The 19010-nt window shown below is 53.7% G+C and overlaps 1 protein-coding gene across 1 annotated transcript in view; it reads right to left on the reverse strand.

Annotated features, from left to right (window-relative positions):
* Positions 1–19010, reverse strand: part of HPCAL1 (hippocalcin like 1) — a 106012-nt gene that overhangs the window by 68899 nt on the left and 18103 nt on the right. The gene's annotated exons all lie outside the window — the stretch shown is intronic.

Below are 19010 nucleotides of genomic sequence, written 5' to 3' on the forward strand. Positions count from 1 at the left end.
GTTTTCAGTGACCTCTTGGATATCTTCTTTGGAGAATGTCTATTCAAGCCCTTTGTCCATCTTTTAATTGGTTGTTTTTTAATACTGAGTTCTAAGAGTTCTTTATTCTAGATACAAGCATAGAATACATATGACTTGCAAATATTGTGTTCCATTTTGTGGGCCGCCTTTTCACTTTCTTGATGGTGTCCTAGGAAGCACAAAATTTTCTGATTTTGATGAAGTCCAATTTACTTATTTTTTCCTTTGGTCATTTATGCTTTTGGTATCACATTCAAGAAACAATTGCCCAATTCAAGGAAAAGATTTACACCTATTTTTCTTCTAAGAGTTTTACAGCTTTAGCTCTTACATTTAGGTTTTTGATCTACTTTGAGTTAATGTTTATAAATGGTGTGAGGTAGGGGTCCAACTTCATTCCTTTACATGGGACTATTCAGTTGTACCAGTACCATTTGTTGAAAAGGCTATTCTTTCTCTACTGAATTATTTGCTACTTTTGCGAATCAATTGACTGGAAATGTGAGGGTTTATTTCTGGACTTTGAATTCTATTCCACTGATCTGTATGACTATCTTTGTGCCAGTACCACACTGCATTGACTACTATTGCTTTGTAGTAAGTTCTGAAATCAGGAAGCATAAGCCCTGCTACTTGGTGTCTCTTTTTCAAGACTGTTTTGGCTGTTCCAGGTTCCTTGAGGTTCCATATGAGTGTTAGAATCAGCTTGTCAATTTCTGCAAAGAATTCAGCTGGAATTTTCAAAGGGAGTTGTGTGGAATCTGTAAATTAATTTGGGAGCAAAGCCATCTTAACAATATTAAGCCTTCTGATACATGAACATGGGATGTCTTTCCATTTACTTAGGTTGTTAATTTCTTTCAAGTACGTTGTCATTTTCAGAGGAGAAGTCTTGCACTTTGTTAAATTCATTCCTAAGCATTCTATTCTTTCCTGATGCTACTGCAAATGGATTTCTTTTCTTAATTTAATTTTCACTGCAAGTATATAGAAATGCAGAAGTATACAGAAATGTAATTCATTTTTTCTGTCGGTCTTGTATCCCACAACCTTACTGAAATTGTTCATAAGCTCTGCTATTCCTTCGCATGGTCTCTATGTAAGATCATCTCATCGGCAAACAGTTTTAATTCTTACGTCCCAATCTCGATGTCCTTTATTTACTCGTGGGTGTTTGTGGGTTTTGAGATTTGTCCGTTTGCATTGTTTGCCTTACTGCCGGCTGTGGCTAGGATCTCCACCGCAATGTTGAATCAAAGTGGCAATGACGGCTAACCTAGTCTCATTCCTGATCTTAGGGAGAAAGCGTTGAGCATTTCACCCTTAAGTCGAACATTAGCTGTTGTGCGTTTAAGTTCAAACTGTTCAGTCTGGAGTTGGTAACATTACGAGACTTCTCTAAGTAGTGAAGAATCACACAAACTGTTCTAGATGCCAAACGAGCACAGGTGCCTTCCCTGAAGGGCCCCCGGACTAAGGGACAGGCTCAGCCTTCCCTGTGAGAAACAGGGCCTTCCCCAACCGTTGGATGGACTGCTCTGTGAGTTCACGAAGATTCAGCTGTGCTTGTCCTCAAACCTGCCTACACAGGTTGTACTTACGTAATTACACAACTTAATTAAAGTTTATGTAAACCACTGGAAGAGGAGTCAAAAAGGAACTGTTTTTATGAAACAAGTGTTGGACGTTTAGGGAAGATCACTGCTAAACTAGGCGTGGACAAAAATCACCGTATGATATTAGGGGTATATGGAAATCTGCAAAGTAGTGGGTTCTCAGTCCCTGTTTCACTCGATAGAAACAGAAACTGAGAATCGGGGGGGGGGGTTGCATTAAAGGGTCATACAAAAAAGATAATGTGGACATCATCCAGTAGATCCGTAAACCAAGAAAGGCCGTGGCTTTAAACCAGGAGACGGGGCGGGGGGAATGACTGCATGTTTTAGGTTAAAATGTTCAAGGTATGTCTGCATCACTTTTCACGATCTCCTCTTTACTAATCTTTTTTTCAGCCAAGCAAGTCACGGCCAGGGCTGATGGCACCAGAAGAAGGCTTCTGGTGCACAGATACAATGGTGGTTACCTGGGCAGGTGTGGTTTTCTTATCTCCTTTTTACCATGTAGTTTTTTCAAGACGCCCTAACGAGAATGTATTGCTTTTACAGCAGAGAAAGTGTGTACTAAAATGTCCTTTTTAAGACTCAGATTCTACTACTCCCTGCTGACAAAGAGAAAGCATCCAGAAATGCCACACGGCCCCGGCCGGCAGTGCTGTCTCTGGGGCCCACGAAGTGCCCCCAAGGCTACGAAGGTAAACAAGAAATATGGAAAAGGAACGATACAGGACGCCAGACTAATCAGAACTCCCTGGCTCGAGTGTATTGCCATTTTCTTTGAGAGTTAATACACGCTGATATCGACTCCTTAATTTGGCTGAAGCTGAGACAGGCCCCTCCACGGAGCTCTTTGGTTCACCTGCTGAAAAGGCTGGCTTGCTTTTGGAAGAAGGTTCAAGCAACCTTACACCAGGCAAATCTCGGTTTCCTGGGAGAAGGCCAGTGTTCAGAGCAGTTTTAAAGAAACGCAGTGTTTCTGCTTTGCTACACACAGGAGAATAGGGCTAAGAGGTGCGACTCTAGACCTAAATTCCTCCACCATCACGCTGGCTTTTCCATCCCAGCACTGCACCAGGTTGACAGTAGGCATCTGATAATGGAATGAATGGTGCCCTTAAGAGCAGTTTATCAGGACGCTGGTCCTTCTCTTATAGCCCAGGGCTTCCGGAAGGGCAGAGGCTGCTGAAATGGGCAACCCCCCCGCCGCAATGCCCACACCCCCACATTCTCATGATTACTTACTCTGTTTGAAATATAGTTTGCTAAGCTGGACCCCGTCTGCATCCATGGGGACACAGACATGAAGGGATTGGAAGCTGAAAGCAAGTGGATGTGGCCAGTGCTCTGGGTTTCAGGCACACAGTGGATCCCAGGGGTCCCGAGGCAGGGGTTCAAGAAACTTCTAAAAATGAATTCCAGCAATGCAATACTCGGGCTTCTCTGTGAGGGCTCTGTTTCTCTCAGGATGAAAAAAGTTTGCACCACTTTACAAACAAATATAAATCCCTTTAGAAAATGGCCTGGGTGGGGCGCCTGGGTGGCGCAGTCGGTTAAGCGTCCGACTTCAGCCAGGTCACGATCTCGCGGTCCGTGAGTTCGAGCCCCTCGTCGGGCTCTGGGCTGATGGCTCAGAGCCTGGAGCCTGTTTCCGATTCTGTGTCTCCCTCTCTCTCTGCCCCTCCCCCGTTCATGCTCTGTCTCTCTCTGTCCCAAAAATAAATAAACGTTGAAAAAAAAAATTAAAAAAAAAAAAAAGAAAGAAAGAAAATGGCCTGGGTGGGGCACCTGGGTGGCTCAGTCGGTTGAGCGTCCGACTTCGGCTCAGGTCATGATCTCACAGTTCGTGGGTTCGAGCCTTGCATCAGGCTCTGTGCTGAATGCTTGCTCAGAGCCTGGAGCCTGCTTCAGATTCTGTGTCTCCTCTCTCTGCCCCTCACCTGCTCATGCTTTGTCTCACTCTGTTTCTCAAAAATAAATAAATGTAAAAAAATAAAAAAAAGAAAAAAAAGAAAATGGTCTGGGTGGGTGGGTGGGGGTCGTGGAGAGGGGGAGAGAAACAAAAGTTTAAAGTCAAATGTCATCGGAGTGGCCGGGTCTCCAATGAGGAGAGAAAAAGGGAGGGGGGCAGGGACGGTACCTGTGGATGTATTGGGTGGGGGTGGAGGGACTTAATAGGATTACCGTGTTCTCATTTTTACATGATCCTGCTGGAAATACAGGACAGATGTCCCCTGGAAAACGCAGGGGTTAGCAGTGCTGACCCCCACCTCCCAAGAGTCAAAAATCTGTGTAAAACTTTTGGCGCCCCCAAAACGCAACTACTAATTGCCTACTGGAACACCTACTATACCGTAAACAGTCAATTAACACATATCTTGTATGCTGTATCTATCATATACTATATTATTTTAAGCTTATTTATTTTGGAGGGGGAGAGAGAGAGGGAGAGCGTGCGTGTGCATGCATGAGTGAGGGAGAAGCAGAGAGAGAGAGAGAGAGAGAGAGAGAGAGAGAGAGAATCCCTAGCAGGCTCCACGCTGTCAGCACAGTGTCAAAGCCTGACGGGGAGGGGGGCTTGGGCTCGAACTCACGAACCGCGAGATCGCGACCTGAGCCACAATCAAGATCAGACACCTAACCAACCGAGCCACCCAGGTGCCTGCCCCTTACGTAGTGGATTCTTACAATCAAGTAAGCTAGAGAAAAAGCAAATGTTATGAAGAAACTCACAACAGAACATACATTTGACATTGCTGTCCCGTATTTATGAAGAAAACCCGCCCACAAGCGTACCCGCCCGTGAGCAGTCCAAACCCGTTTTGTTCAAGGCTCAACCACACACACACTTGTGCTTGAGACGCTCAACACTCTCCCCACACCTAATCGATGCAAAGAAACACCCATCTGGGGGGCTGTGGTTCTCAGCTCGGTTGCCCCGTTACCCCAACGCGTTTCTACTTTATTTTCTAAATAGCCTACAGCAGACGTGCGTATAACCGCATTTATATTCCGGAAAAGTTCAAGTACGCAACTTTTTGAAAGTCTAACGCAAGCAGCGGGTACAGCCTCGTGGTAGGACACACGTATCAGTGTCACTTCGAGTCGCCTAACAGCCCTGGGCACAAGTGCCTCCGTGTTACAAAGGGACAGACCAAGTTCGCCTGGCCAGGACACGGCCAAAGCTGAGCCCGTGGGCGTCCTCACACCCGGGAAAAGGCTTCTCTAGCGTTTGCCAAAGACAGCAGAGAACGCGCCCTGGGAGGAGAGGGAAGGGGGGAGGCGGGCCGCAGACGCATGGCAAGCGAGGTGCTTGTCCGTCTTACTCGTTTGATTATAAAATATTTCTGAGCCGCCAGATGGTAGAATAGCGGCTGCGGATGCCCTGATACTTTTCTTAATGTCTTTGCGCACGGCTCCGTTTCAGGGCCCCGAAGAGTGATACCCAGGAAGCTATTCTGGGGTTCCGTAAAGACAATAACGGTAGAATTTAAGAAACGCCGTTCAGTGCACCCGCTGAACAGATGTGCGTTTGTTCGCGCTTCCCAGATAAACGGGCCTTAGGCTAATCCCCAGGCACCTGGGGGCACTCGGGCAGAGCCTTCCAGGCCCCCTTCCTGGCGCGGGGATCTGAGCTCTGTTACATAATTAATCCCCCGGCTCGGAGGCGCAGCGCGGGGACGGCTGGCACAGCGACGGCCCTGGAGGGAGCGAACATCAAAGATCACGTCTTCCTCATCCTCCAAGATCAAAGCCGCGGGGTTGATGAGTTCACCGCAACACTCAGTCTTCTGCTTGACTTGTTCTGCCTTCTTTGTCTCTTGTTTACTTTTTAATAAGAGACCCTTCATCCCTGGTCCTTCAACAGCTCAATAATAACCTAGTTAAAAAAAAAAACCCGGCAGGTCAGGGCGCTCTGCAGTGGCTGGGTTTGCACTTCAAAGGGCTGGCTGGCTGATGTTCTCAATAACCCAGAGCGGAGGAGCCCGGGGCTTCCTGAGCCGAGGCTTGCTCTCAAATTACTCGCTCAGGAAGAGTGCGGCCCACGGCCGTTTGTCCAGCCCGCACTGGTGACACAGACAGGCTGCAGACTGACCCTTTTCCTCTCTTCTCTGGTCCCTCCCCTCTCCATCGACCCCTTCCCCGCCTCCCAACAAGAGAAGAGCCATCCGGGGCCAATCCGAACACCCCTCGGCAAGGATGTTTAGCTGGATCTCTCTGAGCCAGCAGTGGCCTCGCTCAGTCCGGGGTCCACGGCCAAAGGCAACTGCAGCTTGCGAGCCCCTTCATCAGATCCCCCTACCCAAAGCCACCGCTCACCCTGAAAATGCTACAGACTTCAAGAAACCTCCAAATCCGGAAGCAAAAGAAAGAACAACCTTGGGGACAGCAGGAATAGCTTACGCGGAAGTCAGCGGGCAGACGCTAGGAGGGCTCGCCCACCACCCAGGAGTCCTCGGGGGAGATATGGTGCCATCAGTCCTTCACACGCTAGTGAGAATTGCCAGCGGGTTGCGTTCATCTTGCTCCAGAAGAGAGCCACTACTCTGAGGATGGGCCTTCTCAGTGGAGGGGCAAGGGAAGGGGGTGTTGAGTAATGAGTGTAGCATGTTTTAGGGAGTCAGACAGACCTCTGTGGTTACTGGAGTGGGTTCCTCCACTCCAGGGAGAACAGTCTGTGGAAGGATGGACACACTAGGGGAGAGGATGCAAAGAGGAATTAAATTTTTTTTTTTTTAATTTGTCCTAAAACTCTGCCATCCTCAACCCTGAGCTTAGGAGGGAGAAGGAAACAGTTCCCTGATCGGGAACCCTGATCGGGAGCTGGCCGCCACCAAAAGCCTGTGTTGCTGCTGCGTGGCTCAGCCACGCCCTGGCTCAAGCACCGGCCAGCCCGTAAGGGGGCGGGAGGACATCGAGAGGAGAAATGACATGGCCACTTACACTCCACAGCCTTGGATTCAGGCCACAGGACAGACAGACAGCATGCATCGTCAGAGGCGGGCCAGAACGTTCTGGCCCAGCCTCTGGAGGGCAGCCGGCCCAGCCCAGGAACAGATTGCGTCTCTCCTTGACCGGTGACAAAACAAAACTCAACTAGAAAAAGGAGAGCCACAGAAAGGAGCTTATCGAGTGGCTTAAACATATCCGGCTCTTAACAGCCCAGACGCCTTAGCACATGCTGTTCCTTATGCCTGGAATGTACTCACCCCGATTTCTTCCCATGCCAAAAGTCGAGCATCCTTCAAAGCCCAGGCAAGCATACCTCCCTGTGAGGCCTCCCGGAACCGCCCCTCAGGCCAGCTTAATTAGTCCCTTCTGGAACTCTCTGGGTACTTATCCCTGCGGACAGGGTGATTTATGGACAGGCTCCAGGATCCCAGGCTAGAGGCCAGGGACTGCGTTCTTTACCACCTTATCCGGTGACCCAGAGCTCTGGGTCTGGCCTTGCACACGGGATGTAGGACGCTAGCATTCCAGGGAGCCAGGAGAGAATGCAGTGAGCCCCCTGGGGCAACGCAGCACCGAGCTGCCCGCCCACCCCCTCCCCCATACTCATTCAATGTGAAGTTAGGGACTCCTCACCAGCAATGAAATCCCATCTTTTTTGTTTGTTTAATTTTTAAAATTTATTTTGAGATAGTGAGAGAGAGAGCGCGCGCACATGGGCGGGGCAGGGGCAAAGGGAGAGGGAGAGAGAATTCCAAGCAGGCTCTGACACAGCGGAGAGCGCGACGCGGGGCTCGAACTCACAAACCGCGAGACCACGTCCTGAGCTGAAATCAAGAGTCAGACGCTTAACCGACGGAGCCACCCAGGCGTCCCTGAAATCCCATCTTCAATCTTCTAAGCTGCCATCGGAATGAAACAGCACCACTTTGAAATGAAGGACCCCTTCCTTAAACTCCAAGCTTCCGGCTCTTTTCAAAATATCTGAATTTTCTCCAGGGTAATTGGGAAGGTACAGCCTCTAAGACGGCGGCATCTGTCAGGAAGCACTGGGCCCCACCAGCCCCTGCTGTCTCGCCGCCGGGCCCCACCCTCCCTCAGAAGTTGTAACACCACCGAGGCAGCCGAGGCAGCCGCAGAATCACTTCCCGATTTTAACAAAGCCAACGGCTCCCATTCAGGTTTCTGGAGCCTTCGGGCAACTGCCCGTGTATCTAGGAGAGTCCCTGTTGAAAGACCCCGGACCGCACAAGCCCTCACCCCGCAATCACAACCAAGCCCAAAAGAGAGGGCCTGACAGCATGCATATGGTTCAATGTCTGCCATAATTTCCATTATAAACCCGGACCCCTGGGTCGTCCACCCAGGCCGTAAGAAAAATGGCCCAGGACATTCCATTTAAAGCATAACTCTGCTGAAAACCTGCCTCTAGGTGCATTACAGTTTAGCGGGCCATCACATGTAATTGATTTGAAGTTTATTACATACCCAATATAGCATCTAGAATTTCTAACAGATGTTTGGGGTGGGTGGGTGGGGGCGGGGAGATGATTTAGCCCAGAGAACAGAAGTCTGAAGGTTAATGTAGTACAATCATCATGATTATAAAAGCTCTCTCTTGCCCGGAGGACAGTAAATAGGACAGGCACACAGGTACAGAGGAGGAAAAGGGCCGGCAGGGTGGAATCAGGGGCAGGTGTAATCTTGCAGGGCCCTGCAGGCCTCAGAAGTTTCTTCTCAAACAGACCAAGTCCCAGAGGAGCCTCCCTGGGCATCTGGAGCAAGAGCCTAAAAGCAAAGCCTTGGGAGCAGCAGCATGGGCCCGGCGACCTCAGTCCTCTCTGAGCGAGCGCCTCTGCGGGACACATGGGGTGTCGTCCCTGCTGGGGCGTCCCGTGCCCACCTACGGCTGGCCTCTCAAATTGGCCTCCCTTACGTTGCAAGCCATATTCTGAGTTATCCAGTATTAAAGACACCCTAACGACCGGAACGTTTCTCTGCCAGCCCCTGGAAAACATTATCCTTTACGGAGATTGTGCAGTTTTTAGCGACAGGCCCTACAACATAACAGCTACTCTTCTTTTTTTTTTTTTTTAACATTTGTTTATTTTTGAGACAGAGAGAGAGAGAGAGAGAGAGAGCGAGCGAGCACAAGTGGGGGAGGGGCAGAGAGAGAAGGAGACACGGAATCCGAAGCAGGCTCCAGGCTCCGAGCCGTCAGCACAGAGCCCGACGCGGGGCTCGAACTCACGAACCGTGAGATCATGACCAGAGCTGAAGTCAAGCGCTTAACCCGCTGAGCCACCCAGGGGCCCCAGATCAACATAATCTAATGAATGAGCCCCCAACATCATGGAGCCCAGAACAACCAAGTATCCCCCCTCCCCCGCATTTAGGGGCACAGGGAACCAGCAGCCTTTCAGCTCTCCAGCCCCTCCCCCACACCTATCAGGCCTAGATCTCCTGCGACAGGAAAGAGGGGTATCAGCCTGGGGACACAGGAGCCCTGGCCCTCAAGGGTTCTGGCAGCAGAAAGAACCGGTCTCAAGTAACCCCCAGAGGACCACTGGCTCAGGGGAGAGCCTGGTTGCTAAGCCTCACCTTCCAGAAGGGTGTGGCGAGCTCTCTGAGGCTTGCGGTGTAAACCCGCACGCTGTATCTCCATTCCCCCCCTTTCCATAAAACGAAGATAACCGTGCCTTACCACACTGCCTTGGTTTCTCACCTTTTTCTTTTTAAAAAAAAAAATTTTTTTTTTTAACGTTTATTTATTTTTGAGACAGAGAGAGCCAGAGCATGAACGGGGGAGGAGCAGAGAGAGAAGGAGACACAGAATTGGAAGCAGGCTCCAGGCTCTGAGCCGTCAGCCCAGAGCCCGACGCGCGGCTCGAACTCACGGACCGCGAGATGGTGACCTGAGCCGAAGTCGGACGCTTCGCCGACTGCGCCACCCAGGCGCCCCTCTCACCTTCTTCTTATAAAAAATTCCCAGTACATACACAACAGAGAGACCAGCACGGTGAATGGCAGGTAGCCGTCACCTAGCTTCGGACGCCCCGCGCGTGGCACATCTTGTTCCCGCCACGCTCCCTGCTCACACCCACTGTTTCCTGGGACACACCCCCTCGGTCCGGCCCTAGCCGTCTGGGCAGGCCGCGGGGCTGCCGTGAGAATTAAAGCGAGGGCATCTCAGACACCAGCGGCTGGCACGTAGTAAGTGCTCAATAAACAGCAGCTTTTGTCTTCCTCGCTATTCTCAGATGAACGAGCAAACACGGGCGCCTCACCGCGGCGGCCACACTCCAGGCCGCCTCTGCCACTACCCCTGCGCCTCTCTGTTTTCTCCGTCCAGTGGCGACACCGTTCCCTGCCCCGGCCACCTCGTGGGTACGCTGCGCAGCTGGAATACAGACGGTCCCCGACTTCCCACGACACAGCTAACAACCTCCGACTTCGCAGCGGGGCGAGATCGAGAAGCGTTCTGTAGACACCGTACCGCGGATCTTGAATTTGGATCTTTTCCGGGGCTGGCGACGGGCAGGATGTGACTCTCGTGATGCTGGGCCGCGGCCGCAGCTCCCGGGGCGGCCCCGCGGTCGCGAGGGTAGACAGTCGATACCCCGACAACCGTTCTGCACCCATACGGCCGTTCTGTTTCTCTCAGGACAGCATTCCGTAAACTACGTGAGAGGGCCAACCCCTGATTACACAAGAGGCTTTGTGTTAGATGATTCTACCAACTAGAAGCTAATGGAAGCATTCTGAGCACCTTCAAGGCAGGCGAGGCTAAGCCAGGATGTTTGGTAGGTTAGGCGGGTTAAACGCATTTTCGACGCTCAATATTTTCAGCTTGCGACGGGTTTATTGGAGACACGACCGTATCGTAAGTAGAGGGAGATCGGTATGGGGGGGCTCTCCGAACGGTACCCCCCAAGTATACGGTGTCAGGCAGTCTTGCAAGAGGACCCAGTGCCTGGCTCTGCCCCACAGTCGACCGTCGTCATACGTCCGCACAGAGCTGGGCGTAGAGAGGGTGAGCGAACAACCACAGGTACCGCTCCATGAACACCTGCGAGTGCCGAGTGATCCAAACAAACATCGCCTCGCCGAGCCGGTCCTCCGCCCCAAAGGGGGAACTCCCCTGCTTCACAAATGGGCAGACCGAGGCCCAAAAAGAGGAAAGTCACAGGGGCGCCGGGGTGGTGGCTCAGTCACTGAAGTCTCCCACTCTTGACGCTGGCTCAGGTCACGATCTCACAGTTTCCTGAGTTCAAGCCCCGCACCGGGCTCTGTGCTGACAGCTCGGAGCCTGCTTGGGATTCTCCCTCTCTTTCTGCCCCTCCCCTGCTGGCCATCTGTGTCTTTCTCATGTTTCATTCCAAAGTTCACATTCCGTGTCCCCGTGTTGCCCCTAACAACTCATCAAAACACTGTCCGTTATCATGTCCTTTGTTTTGTTTTCAAAGTACACAATTCCTGTGGTTCCTAGCAGCTTCCCAAGGTTGTGCAAACGTCACCACTGTCTGATTCGGTGCATTTTCACCACTGCCAAAAAAAAAAAACACCCCACGCCTTGTGCCCACCTCTCCTATCCCTCCTCACCTCCGGCCCTGGCGACCACTAACCCATTTTCTGCCACTTTAGACTTGCCTCCTTGGCCATTTCATATACACGAAAGCACACAACATGTAGCCTTTTGCGCCTGGCATCTTTCATGCAGCATGGTACTTTCAAGGCTCATCCGAGTGAAGCGTGAATCCGCACCTCATTCCTTTTTTACGGCTGAATAATATTCCATCGCACGGGTAGACCACGCTCTTTTTGTCCGTTCACCCACCAGACACGTGGGTTGCTTCCGCTCTCGGCTATTATGAATACTGCCGCCGCGGACGTTCGCGGACGCGTTTTGTGGGCACACGTGTTTTCTATTCTCTCGGGGAACATACCTGAGAAGGCAGGTCGTGGGGTGACGCTGTGTTTAATTGTTTGAGGAGCGCAGCCAGATTGTTTTTCCAAAGCGGCGGCACCGCTCCCCATACATTCCCACCACCGAGAGTTCGGATTTCTCCCCATCTTCACCAACACTTGTTACCGTCCGTCTTTTGGGCTCCAAGCCGTCGCCATCCCAGCAGGATGTATCCATTTATAGTCTAGGCGTCTACGAATCACACTGCACTTCTGCGAAATCTCACGGGCTCCCGCAGTGAGCGCGGAAAGCAGGCGGGGAAGAATTTTCCATTTTACAGATGAGCAAACTACGGGCCCGGGGACGATGGATAACCCGACTCAAAGATGACAGCCTGACGCCTCGATCTCCGCGAAATCAAGAGCACAAGGCACTGTTCTCTGGCCCAGAGGCGGAGTGGACACTCGCAGAGGGACCGAGGAAGGAATCCCGTCACGCAGTTTGGCCCCACTGTGAGGTTTACCTAGATTTCAGCACTTAACCATCACGCAAACTGATCCATCTGGCCTCAAATCGACGGCTCCTAAGAAAGAGTCACCGTCCTCCATAAATACACACACCTCTTCAGTTCCACCAACTAACAGGATTTAAAACGCTCCCTTACATTGCTCTAAAAATAGTAAATCCCCTCCCCAAGTCCAAAGATGGTCAGCGATACCTTAATGCAGATTAAGCACCGCAGCCGAGGCCGGCTCGTCCTCAGAGGGCAGGCTCTTATGGGCCCCTCCAGCGTTGGGCCTGCTGCCTCTCTGAGAGCCACACAAACAGCCACGCGGCTTATCTGGAAAGGGAGCACAGGAGCCGGGGGCTGGGGGGAGCAGAGAACAAAGGGCCTGGGGAGATTTTAGTCACAGGCTCTGAAGGCCAGAGTGGCAGAGAGAGAGTCCAGGCCCGGGCAGGCATCGGTCAGGGTCTCTCCTCACCACCCACTGTGCAATCCTAGGCAAATTTCTCAACTTCTCTGAGCCTCAAGCTACCCACTTATAAAACAGTGATAAAACGCCTGCTCCATCGGGGCGCCTGGGTGGCTCGGTGCGTTAAGAGTCCAACTTGGTCTTAGATTACGATCTCAACGGTTCGTGTGTTCGAGCCCCACATCGGGCTCCGTGCTGGCAGCTCAGAGCCTGGAACCTGCTTCGGATTCTGTGTCTCCCCCTCTCTCCAGCCCTTCCCTGCTCATGCTCTGTCTCTCTCTCTCTGTGTCTCAAAAATAAATAAATATTAAAAAAATTAAAAAAAGGGGCGCCTGGGTGGCGCAGTCGGTTAAGCGTCCGACTTCAGCCAGGTCACGATCTCGCGGTCCGGGAGTTCGAGCCCCGCGTCGGGCTCTGGGCTGATGGCTCAGAGCCTGGAGCCTGTTTCCGATTCTGTGTCTCCCTCTCTCTCTGCCCCTCCCCCGTTCATGCTCTGTCTCTCTCTGTCCCAAAAAAAAAAAAAAAAAAAAACCGTTGAAGAAAAAAAAAAAATTAAAAAAATTAAAAATTAAAAAAAAAACCCAACAACCTGCCCCACCAAACCTCACAAAGCAACTTACAAGAAGAAGTAAATAAAATTGTTACAGTCATAGGGGGGCGCGGGGTGCAGAGGAGTATTTCCATAGAACAGTATTTTTTCCCTTTAAAAATCAGTCAAGACTAATAATTATTTACAATTTCACAGCAGAAATGCAGTCACAGCAAAAAGCTAACATAAGAAATTGCAAAAGCCTTACAAACGTGCATATTCCTAACCCAGCAATTCTACTTCTAAGAATTAATCCGGGGGGCACCTGGGTGGCTCAGTCGGTTGGTCCGACTCCAGCTCAGGTCACGATCTCACGGCTCGTGGGTTCGAGCCCCGCGTCGGGCTCTGTGCTGATGGCTCGGAACCTGGAGTCTGCCTCGTATTCTGCGTCTCCCTCTCTCCCTGCCCCTCCCCTGATCACGCTCTGTCTCTCTCTGTGCCAAATAAACATTTAAAAGGAAGACGAGACACTGGCCCGGGGAAGCTCACCCTCGGTGGTGCCCTGCCCCGAGGGGGGTGGGGGTGGGGGGGTGGCCGGTGAAGTTGCACCTGATGGCAGGGTCCCAGGGAGCTGTGCGGCCAGCGCCCGTCCCCGGAGGGAAGGGCTTCCTGCTGCCAGTGCTGGAGGCCAGAGGCTGCTCAGGCCGACGTGAGGCTCCCGGGCCCTCGGCACAGCCGAATGCCCCCCACACCCCGAGGCTTCACACATTAGCGGAGGTCAAGAGGAGGACGGCCGAAGCAATTCCCCGAGCGGCCGCCATCGGTTTTGACCCCCTGATTTACGCCTCTCTCCACTTCCTGTGACGACAGTGAAAACACGCTGCTTTTATCAGAGGGGAACAAAGAACTTTGAAAAAGAGACATATCTCTGTCTCCATCCGCAAGGCCCAAGAGGCTCATTAGAGCCCAAGCCCAGCGTGACCCGGCTCGTGCAGGGGCCCCGCACCCCACGTGCCTGTCACTGCCCAGCCTCCGGCGACAGGTTAGGGGGAGCCCCCCTCCCCCAACCTCGACGTCTAGACCCGCGGTCCCTGGCCACCTTCCCCTTTTCCGACCTTTGACGTATCAATCCTTGACCTGCCTTGAGCGACAACCTCGGTGAGGATCCCCCCGCCCTTGAGGTGCCGATGAGTAACTTTCCACCCCCCCCCATCCCCCAGCTCCTTGGCCGTAGTCCCCACTCGTCCTTGCCGTGTTCTCCGTCCTGCTGTGACAGAGGTCAGCCCCGTGCACTAGTCCTGAGTCAAGCCCCCCCACCGCTTGGGACCTGTCGAGATGGTTTCTTCCTCAGCCCACAGCCTGGCCTGGTGAGCACAGGGGGTCACTCACTGTACACGACCCCCCCCGCCCCACCCCCCCCCCCCGCCACCTGCCCAAAGTGGGGTGGGGGTGGGGTCAAAGAGGGAGTTCCCGAGAGCACTGGGTGGAGGCAGGGAGGGGGCAGGAAGAAAGAAAGAGAAGCAAAGAGGCCGTCAGCTGGAGGAGGAGAGTGGGGAGCAGCAGTGACAGGACAGGGGACGGGGGACGGGGATCTGGTCCCGTGCTGCCTCAACTCTGGGTGACCTCCGGCACGTCACTTCCCTCCCCCCATCCCCCGAATCGCCCTTTGTCATCCTCCACGCAAGGAGGAAGGGAGAGGACACGAGATAAGGAACCACGGTCTCCGCAAAACAAGCAGTTCCGCCCTCCCATCCGTCTGTCCGTCCATCCATCCGTCTGCTCTGGGAGGAGGGACATACTCAGGATGCTCGCCCCACGACACGGGAAGTCCATGTACGGCAGCCTGTCTCGTCCACGCACTGCTGGGCAAATCCACGCCCAAAGCTGAACTGTGAGCTCAACAGGCGTTATGAGACGTAGGACACTTTTAGCCACAGCTCGCTGGCGGGCTGCGACGTGTCTCTCAGGTTCGGTGGGCAGGATGACGGCGGTGCCTTCTCTCCTGCCGGGCGCCCTTTCCGACCCACCACAGGAGCCCGGGGCGCTCAGCCTTCCAGCACCTGCCATCGCCCATCGGCTCGGGAGTGGACCCCCAAACGTCACGCTGCTCCCCAAAGCTGTGCTTGTGCCCCTCAGGCTTAGTCTACACTCGCCAGGCCACGGCCCAAGGCTCAGTCGTCTGGCCTGGAAGTGACCAGCAGGGGAACCCGGGGCATGCCCAAGAGGAGGACAAACGCCGGGCCCCCCACAACCTCAGGGAGCCCCCCCCACACCCCACGACACCTCACCTGCCCTTTCCTGGCGGCGATGACAGCTCGTAGGGACAGCCAGGACAGGCCTACCTGACCTTAGTGACCTCTAGGGAACACACCTGCGGTCACAAAGGGACTTGTTCCGAAGCCCAAGAAGGTTAGCCCTGGAAGGGCCTTAGAGGTCAGACACTTTGGCTAAGGATTAAAGTGAAACGTCACCCAGAACCTCAATAAAATGCAGACACGGGGTGGCGGTGGGGTAGACAGTAGCTAACGCCCCTCACCTTCCCTCCGTCACCCCCCTCCCTCTCGCCTCCGCAGGAGCAGTTACCTATGGTTCCACCGGACCTCACACCCACCCGGAGCAGGACTCACACTAAGGCCCCAGCTGGGAGCCCAGGTGTGCAGTGGGTGACAGAACAGCTAGAGGCCCGAGGGCGCGAAATGACAACAGGTGTCACGGGGCTCCCTCCTGAGAGGGCACAGGTGACACAGAGCTCCCTCCTGAAATGGCAACAGGTGACACGGGGCTCCCTCCTGAATTGACAACAGGTGACACACGGCCCCCAAGCCAAGCCCTGCCAAGGGCACTTCACCACCACGGCAGCAAGCTCCGCCAGGGCCACCACCGTGTGGCCAGTGTGGCCGAGCAGCTGACGGAAGAGCTGGCTTCCAAGCCCACAGAAGCAACAGCAACACATCAGACGGGGAGGAAGAGGCAGCCGGAGAGAAGGCAGGGCCCTGGACAAAGAAGGAGACAGAAATGGCGCAAGGTGTGTGAACTCACAAAGGTCCGGGGACGTCCAGTGAGAGGCAAGCACAGCCCGGCCTGAAGAACACCCCTAAGAAGGGAGGACGCCCGTCTCAGCCTGGCCGCTGGCCGTGAGGCGGCCTCGAAAGAGTCACCGGGAGTTCGTCTCCCGCCCTGGAAAACCCTGGAAAATCACTTCTTACATCCGCTCGGCCAACACACGCTTCCGGAGTGTCTCCGGGTTCGGAAACGGTGCTCCGTGCCAACAAGGACAAGAAGGAGCAGGAGGAAATGCCCAGCCCGGCCCACAGGAGTCGGCTGAGGAAGAGCGAAGGTAAGGACAAGACGGCAGGCGCGAGGGCCGTGGACGGGAGCATACGATCGAGGCAGAAGCGACAAGGCTTGGCGTAGCGGTTCTGCCACGGTACCTGGGGTGCTTGGAGTACTTACTTAGGGTGCAAATTCCCAGGCCCTGACCCAGCAGCTTGGGACTCCGAACGCCTGGCCTGGGGCCCAGGGATCTACAGTCTCCGCGAGACGACCAGGGTCCACATTTTGGGAGAAGCACGACGCAGACAGCAACACATGAAAGCACGTTGACATCTAGCAAGAACCCAGACTGTCATGTGCCAGGCACTCAAGAAAAATTCCCCCACATGTTCCCCGGTTAGTGCTGGCTGCCACCTCCTGAGTGTGCGAAGCACTTAAATACACCGTCTTTTAAATTAATCCCTTACCAGCCTTATTAGGGGAGCCCTCTAAATCCCACGTGAATGGGAACTCAACTGCGGACTGACTGGTACGGCCCCCAAATCCATACACAGACGCCCTAACCCCAGGACCTCAGAATGTGACCGTACGTGGAGACAGGTTCTTCACAGAAGCTATTAAAATGAGGTCATACGGGTAGACCGAATCCAGTCTGACTGGTGTCCTTATAAGAGGAGGAAATCAGGGCACCGACACACACACAGAGGGACAGCCATGCGAGGCCACAGCAAGACAGCCGTCTACGAGCCAAGGAGAGAGGCTTCAGAAGAAACGAACCTGGCTGTGACACCCTCATCTAGGACTTCAGCCCCCAGGCCCGCGAGAAGACACGTTTCTGTGGCTTAAGACCCCGCAGTCAGAGACTGGCATGATTAAATAACCCACCAGTAAGAGGCCAGGAGGGACAGCATGGGGCCCAAGTCCCCCAAGCCCCTCCAAAGCTAATGCTCTCAACCACTGTCCTTAAAGGACTAAGGACATTCCGGTGAGAGCATTCAAGTTCAAGACTGATCACCTTTCCTCCTCATCGGCCATGTCTACACTGGGACCGCCAAGCGGGCCTCACCGACTCCCGTTACAAGGCCCTCGTCCCACATTCGGAGATTACTGGGCCACTCAGAAAAATAAAACATGTCTAGCTCACCACAAAACGCGTACAAAGTCAAGTCTTGGGTTTAAAAGGAAAAAAATCAAAAGGACCAAGATGTAAATAACAGGAAATGTTCTGAGGGCTGCAGACCGTGTGTGTGCAGGCAAAAGGAGACGGCGAGCGAGAGAGAAGGAGCCAGACTCTCAGAACCCCGCGCTGCTCGGCATAGCCGCGGCCTGCACCCCCGCGTGGACAGACCCCTTCATTTAGAAAAAGTGCGACACGTCAAGTCTAAGGCCGAGAGGGTGGGACCAGCCCCGCTTCCAATGCACTTTGTTAGCCGGATCTTTCACACCCAGTTCCTGCAGCCGGGAACCACGCCGGCCCAAGGCCCACCTGAAGCCCGGGAATCTGGGGCCTGGGCAGGGCTGGGACCAAGGGGCCGGGGCGGTGGGAAGGGGGGACGTGCCGGAGAGAAAGTACGAAGCAACAAGCAAGAGACCGGTCTCACTGGGACGGAGGAGCCACAGGGCTGCGTCTGTTCTGGAGGCTCCAAGGGAGAATCCGTTGCCTTGCCTTTCCCAGCTTACACGGGCCGCCCACATCTCTTGGCCGGTGGCCCTGTCCTCCTCTGCAAAGCCAGCCGCAGCGTTTGGCTGCATCTCTCTGCTGGTTCTTAGTCACATCGCCATCAGACTGCAGCTGGGGGAGGCTCCTCCCCCAGGACTCACGTGACGACACTGGGTCCAGCTGGATAATCGGGGATACTGTCCGGGAGTCATGATCCCCAATCTTCATCACGTTCAAGGCCCTTTACCATGTAACGTAGCACAGTCACAGGCTCAGGACGCGGACCCCTTTCTTGGGGGGGGTTGAGGGGTAGGCCACTATCCTTTCTGCCACGAGACTGCTTAAGGGGCTGGATTCCACAAAGCTGGAGCAGGGGGTTTCTGACTTCTGGGTGCATAGAAACCCCCAGCGCAGCTCAAAAGCATCGTGAGGCCCGCCCCTATTTGTCCCCGATGCCAGAGAGGCGGGCTGAGACCAGGAGGTTGCATTTTAATAATCTTCCCCAACAACCCCTCCCCGCTAGAGGCCCTAACATCTGGGATAGAGAGTGTTCACGTGGGCGAGTAAACCAGCTCTGGGACGATACATTTAGCTGCACGCCTGCTCTATGCTAAGGCACTGTTCCAGGCTGGAGTCAGACCCACCTGAGTTCCAAGGCCTGTTGTCACTTCGGAGCTATGAACCCTCGGAGAAGGCACTTAACCTCTCTGGGCCTGAGTGTCCTCGTTATGAGATGGGATCCTCGCCATGGCCTGCCCACTGTGGAGATGCACACACAAAGAGCCCCCCCACGCACACACAGCCGAGCGCACGGGGCGGCCCCTCGGCCATGCCCCGTGGGGCCAGGCAGCTCCTGAAGCACACGAACGGCTCGCAGACAGAAACGGGCCTCAACTTCGGTTTTTTTTACACCTCTTGCATCTTACAGGCCACTACAAATGACGCTTCTGATACATCAGCATCCGTCAGGAAATGAAAAGTTACGGGTCTGGTGTTAACCATAAATCACCCACTTGTGAATACATATATAGTAAGTCATTAGTGTTCACACCATCTGCAGAGAGAGAATGCTACCCAGAGAAGT

The sequence above is a fragment of the Felis catus genome, chromosome A3 (genome assembly GCF_018350175.1).
Source record: "Felis catus isolate Fca126 chromosome A3, F.catus_Fca126_mat1.0, whole genome shotgun sequence".
NCBI lineage: Eukaryota > Metazoa > Chordata > Mammalia > Carnivora > Felidae > Felis > Felis catus.